Genomic DNA, 6,000 nt, shown 5'->3' with positions numbered 1-6,000 from the left:
CTTAGAACACACAGAATCCCTACAGTGGGGAAGCAGGCCATTCGGTCCACTCAACCCTCAAAGAACATCCCACCCAGACTATCCCCCTACCCTATTCCCGTAATCCAGAAACTCCCAAGGCTAATCCACCTAGCCTGCACATCGCTGGATACTATGGGCAATTTAGCATGGCCAATACACCTAATCTGCATATCTCTGGACTGTGGGTGGAAACTGGAGAACCTAGAGGAAACCCACGCAGACTCAAGGAGAACATGCAAACTCCACACTGACAGTTGCCTGAGGGTGGGGTTGATCCTGGGTTCCTGCTGCTGTGAGACAGTAATGCTGACCACTGAGCCACCCTGCAACCAATGTAAATATATCAATTAAATAACATTCAGATCTCAAATAATTATATTCAGAGTCAAAGTATGACTTCATTCATTCATTCATTCCTTTCTTGCTTGTGCTCTGCCTGACGGCAGGTTCCTGACTTATCATTGGTAGCTTTATCTGTGTTTCTTGGCAGTTTTTGTCAGTGGTAGTTTGCCATTGCCTTCCACTTTCACAGGCAGGATGAGGAAGCAGGTCTCAAGTCGACCTCAGTCTCTTGGTGTTTTCTCTGATATATACATTAGACATCCAGTCAACTAAACTAACCAATTTCTGAAATTATGGCTACTTACTATGTAAAGACTAGAAATGGCAGTACAGTGGCAGCATAGGTTATGTGTCAAGTTTGTTTTAATGTAAGAACTTATGGAATGAGAGACTGTCCTGGGTTTCAACATCTGCAGGGGAAAAAAAAATCTACCTAGGCATTCTGAGCTAACAAGGTGTAGAGCTGGATGGACACAGCAGGCCAAACAGCATCAGAGGAGCAGGAAGGCTGATGTTTCGGGTCTAGACCCTTCTTCAGAAAAAGGCTACCTAGGCATTCTGCTGCTTGGAATGATGGGACAATTCAGTCAGCACAACAGAAATTATGACCCAGATCTTTCGATTACCATTGAAACAGCTCCAAGCCACTGATAGTCTTATTAAAAGTTGCCCACTTACCAATCAGCAATTTTCACAGCCAGACATCTGTGTTTGACCTGACCTTAATGTTTCCATTGGAAGGAACCAGCTAGGAGTCCACTCCAGGCATGATAGCATTGGATGCCAAGGCATGTCCCACTTTCATGATAATAGCTGCCATATACCAGTAGGGAAATGGTCTAAAGGGCTTAAAACTAATTTGACAGCTGCTGACAGATGTTTGGAGTGTAAAGTAATTGGGGGGTGGAGTATGGTGACAGGCAGCTGAGTGAAATAATAGCTTCTCAGGTGGGTAAGGGGGTATGGTGCCAGGTGGGTTGGGGGTAGAGACCAGGTCAATCAAGAGGCATGGACCAGGTGGTTGAAGCAATAGTAATTTATGTAGTTAAATGCCCGATTAGGGCTATTTTATGGCTCCCTCAACATTTCTCCAAGAGGGGTGACCATTATTTATTATTGCTCAGAGCTCAGACAAGGCACTATATCTTTAAGATAGCTGGATGACACCATGACATGTGACACCCTTATGTATTCCTTGCATATTCAGTTATTAGCTAACGTACCAGTCAGTTAGTCACCCATTAAGCAATTATATAATATAACTGTAACCTAAGTAAATATACAACCCTGATTGTGTGTAGAAGTTTGAGATGTCATATCAGTTTACATTGTTAGTTGTTCATAAACTTCTAGAGATCTGACTCAATAGGAACTTGAAGCTCTGTGGTATATACTGCGTGAGCTAACATATAGAAAACAAGAAAGCACATCAACTCCAGCCCTGCTACTTAGGATTACTGTTAGCTAAGTGGAAGTGGCCTCCCTGCCACTGACCATGGGACTGTACACCATGGCACAAATAATGAGCAACAGGCAAAGAATTCATCAGCAACAGCCAAAAGATTGCTCCAGATGGATTTGCCCTCACCCTCGACTGTGCGAGATTTTTATCACATTGTCTTTCCATTGGTCTCGTGGTTAGGATTTGGCGCTTTCACTGCCGCAGCCTGGGTTCGATTTCCAGTCTGGGAATCAGGATTAAAAGGCTGGAAGCTGAAAGCCAGGACGAGCAGAGTGGTAATCTCAGGATTACTACCGGTGCCACGGGCTAGTGAGGCTAGGAATAAAGAGTGAGTGCAGCTGAACATGTGGCTACAGAGCTGGTATAGGAGGGAGGGCTTCAGGTTTGTGGATCATTGGGGGAAGGTGGGACCTGTACAGGAAGGATGGGTTGCACCTGAACTGGAGGGCCACCAATATCCTGGGCAGGAGGTTTGTTAGAGCTCTTCAGGAGGGTTTAAACTACTTTGGCAGGGGGATGGGAACCGGAGCTACAGATCAGAGGATGGGGTAGCCAGTGTACAGACAGATAGAGCAAGCAGAGAATCTATGAGGAAGGATAAGCAGTTGATAGGGCAAAGTGGCAGTCAGTGCGACGGGTTGAGGTGTGTCTACTTCAATGCAAGAACTGTCAGGAATAAGGGTGACCAACTTAGAGCATGGATCAGTACTTGGAGCTATGATGTTGTGGCCATTACGGAGACTTGGATAACACAGGGGCAGGAATGGTTGTTGGATGTTCCGGGGTATAGATGTTTCGAAAGAAATAGGGAGGGAGGTAAAAGAGGTGGGGGAGTGGCATTGCTAATCAGGGATGGTATCACAGCTGCAGAAAGGGAGGTTATTGAGGAGGGTTTGTCCACTGAGTCAGTGTGGGTGGAAGTCAGAAACAGGAAAGGAGCAATCACTTTATTGGGAGTTTTCTATAGACCACCAAATAGCAACAGAGACACTGAGGAACAGATTGGGAGGCAGATTTTGGAAAGGTGCCGAAATAATAGGGTTGTTGTCATGGACGACTTCAACTTCCCTAATATCGATTAGAACCTCCTAAGTGCAAATAGTTTGGATGGAGCAGATTTTGTCAGGTGTGTCCAGGAAGGATTTCTGACTCAATATGTAGATAGGCCGACTAGAGGGGAGGCCATATTGGATTTGGTGCTTGGCAACGAACCAGGCCAGATGTCAGATCTCTCAGTGGGAGAGCATTTCGGTGATAGTGATTACAACTCCCTGAACTTTACTAAAGCCATGGAGAGAGATAGGAGCAGACGGTATAGGAAAGTATTTAATTGGGGGAGGGGGAATTACAATGCTATTAGGCAAGAACTATGGAGTACCAATTGGGATCAGATGTTCTCAGGGAAATGCACAACAGAAATGTTGTTTAGGGAGCAGTTGCTGTAAGTGCTGGATAGGTTTGTCCCACTGAGGCAAGGAAGGGATGGTAAAGTGAAGGAACCTTGGATGACAAGACATGGGGTACAGCTAGTCAAGAGGAAGAAGGAAGCTTACTTAAGGTTGAGGAAGCAAGGATCAGACAGGGCTCTAGAGGTCGACAAGGTAGCCAGGAAAGAACTGAAAAATGGACTTAGGAGAGCTAGAGGGGGTATGAGAAAACCTTGGCAGGTAGGATCAAGGAAAACCCCAAGGCTTTCTATACTTACGTGAGGAACAAGAGGAGGTCCAGCGTGAGGGCAGGGCCAATCAGGGATAGTGGAGGGAACTTGCGCACAGAGTCAGAGGAGGTAGGGGAGGTCCTTAATGAATACATTGCTTCAGTATTCACCAGTGAGAGAGACCTTGATGTTTGTGAAGAAAGCATGAAACAGGTATGCTCGAACAGGTTGATGTTAGGAAGAAGGATGTGCTAGAAATTTTGAAAAACATGAGGATAGATAAGTCCCCTGGGCCAGACGGGATATACCCAAGGTTACTACAGGAAGCAAGGGAAGAGATTGCTGGCCCATTGGCAATGATCTTTGCATCCTCACTGTCCACTGGAGTAGTACCAGAAGATTGGAGGGTGGCAAATGTCATTCCCTTATTCAAGAAAGGGAATAGGGATAATCCTGGAAATTACAGACCGGTCAGTCTTACTTCTGTGGTGGGCAAATTATTGGAGAGGATTCTGAGAGATAGTATTTATGATTATTTGGAAAAGCACAGTTTGATTAGAAATAGTCAGCGTGGCTTTGTGAGGGGCAGGTCATGTTTCACAAGCCTTATTGAATTCTTTGAGGATGTGACAAAACACATTGATGAAGGTAGAGCAGTGGATGTGATGTATATAGATTTTAGCAAGGCATTTGATAAAGTTCCCCGTGGTAGGCTCATTCAGAAAGTAAGGAGGCATGGGATTCAGGGAAATTTGGCTGTCTGGGTACAGAATTGGCTGTCCAATAGAAGACAGAGGGTGGTAGTAGATGGAAAGTATTCAGACTGGAGCTCGGTGACACGTGGTGTTCTGCAGGGATCTGTTCTGGGACCTCTGCTCTTTGTGATCTTTAGAAATGACTTGGATGAGGAAGTGGAAATGTGGATTAGTAAGTTTGGCAATGACACGAAGATTGGTAGAGTTGTGGACAGCGTGGAGCGTTGTTGTAGGTTGCAACGGGACATTGACAGGAGGAAGAGCTGGGTAAAGAAGTGGCAGATAGAATTCAACCCAGAAAAGTGTGAAGTGATTCATTTTGGAAGGTCAAATTTGAATGCAGAATACAGGGTTAATGGCAGGATTCTCAGCAGTGTGGAGGAACAGACGGATCTTGAGGTCCACGTCCATAGATCCCTCAAAGTTGCTACCCCCAAGTTGGTAGGGTTATAAAAAGGCATATGGTGTGTTGGCTTTCATTGGCAGGGGAATTGAGTTTAAAGGCTGTGAGGTTATCTTGCAGCTCTATGAAACTCTGGTTAGACCACACTTGGAATATTGTGTTCAATTCTGGTCACCTCATTATAGGAAAGATGTGGAAGCTTTAGAGAGGCTGCAGAGGATATTTACCAGGATGCTGCCTGGACTGGGGAGCAGGTCTTATGAGGAAATGTTGAGGGAGCTAGGGCTTTTTTCATTGGAGCGAAGAAGGATGAGATGTAACTTGGTAGATGTGTACAAGATGATGAGAGGCATAGATAGAGTGGATAGCCAGAGACTTTTTCCCAGGTGGAAATGACTATTATGAGGGGGCATAATTTTAAGGTGATTGGAGGAAGGTATAGGGGAGATGTCAGAGGTAGGTTCTTCACACAGAGAGTGGTGGGTATGTAGAATGCGCTGCCGGCAGCGGTAGTGGAGTCAGATACTTTAGAGACTATTAAGCGACTCTTGGATAGGCACCTGGAGGATAGTAAAATGCAGAGTAGATTGATCTGAGTAGGATAATAGGTCGGCACAGCATTGTGGGCCGAAGGGACTGTACTGTGCTATACTGTTCTATGTTTTATGTTCTTGAGGAGCTGGCTCTCTAACATACTTTAGCAGCAGCTACCTCTCCCAAAGACATTACTAATAGCTGAGAGCTGCTGATTCTGTGAATGGGTCAGTACCGTTAGGGGCTTTGGAGCCATGTTTAATTGCAGAGTGGGCCAAAAGGTGCCTAATAGGAGGCTGCCTGTCTTATTGCCAGCAAGTGCAGTCCAGGACCCTCGATTTTCATCGTATTGTCTGGGTCCCAGTGCCTCTTAGAAATGTCATCACTCTATGGTTAGAATTGGAGAATAAGAGAGGGCTTAATGATGAAGAGGGAACTGGGCACAGATCTCCTGTAAGCAACAATGAAATGAGAAACATAGTAGACCAAACATGAAACAGGCTTGTGGCAAAAGCATAGATAGTGTAATGGAAAAATATAATTTTTGTATATATTGGGAATGGTGGCATAACCATAGAGGTTGGATTTTACCTGCACTCTAGATCTAGGTTGAGAGGTAGGGCATCTCGCAAGGATGTGATGGAGAGAGCCCAAGGTCACTCCATAGCCATAGAAAATCCCAGCTGACTCGAGGCGAGTGGTCAAGTATATCAATTACTAAACAGTGATTGGTCAGTTCCCACCCTCCAATATTATTCCACCAGCATTGAAAGAGGCCAGTGGCACATGGAAGATGACAAGATAAAGGTGGCTGTCTCCCAATGGG

This window comes from Rhincodon typus, chromosome 1 (assembly GCF_021869965.1).
Source record: "Rhincodon typus isolate 14 chromosome 1, sRhiTyp1.1, whole genome shotgun sequence".
Classification (NCBI taxonomy): Eukaryota; Metazoa; Chordata; class Chondrichthyes; order Orectolobiformes; family Rhincodontidae; genus Rhincodon; species Rhincodon typus.
The sequence above is the reverse complement of the archived record's forward strand: the minus strand, read 5'-3'. Positions refer to the sequence as shown.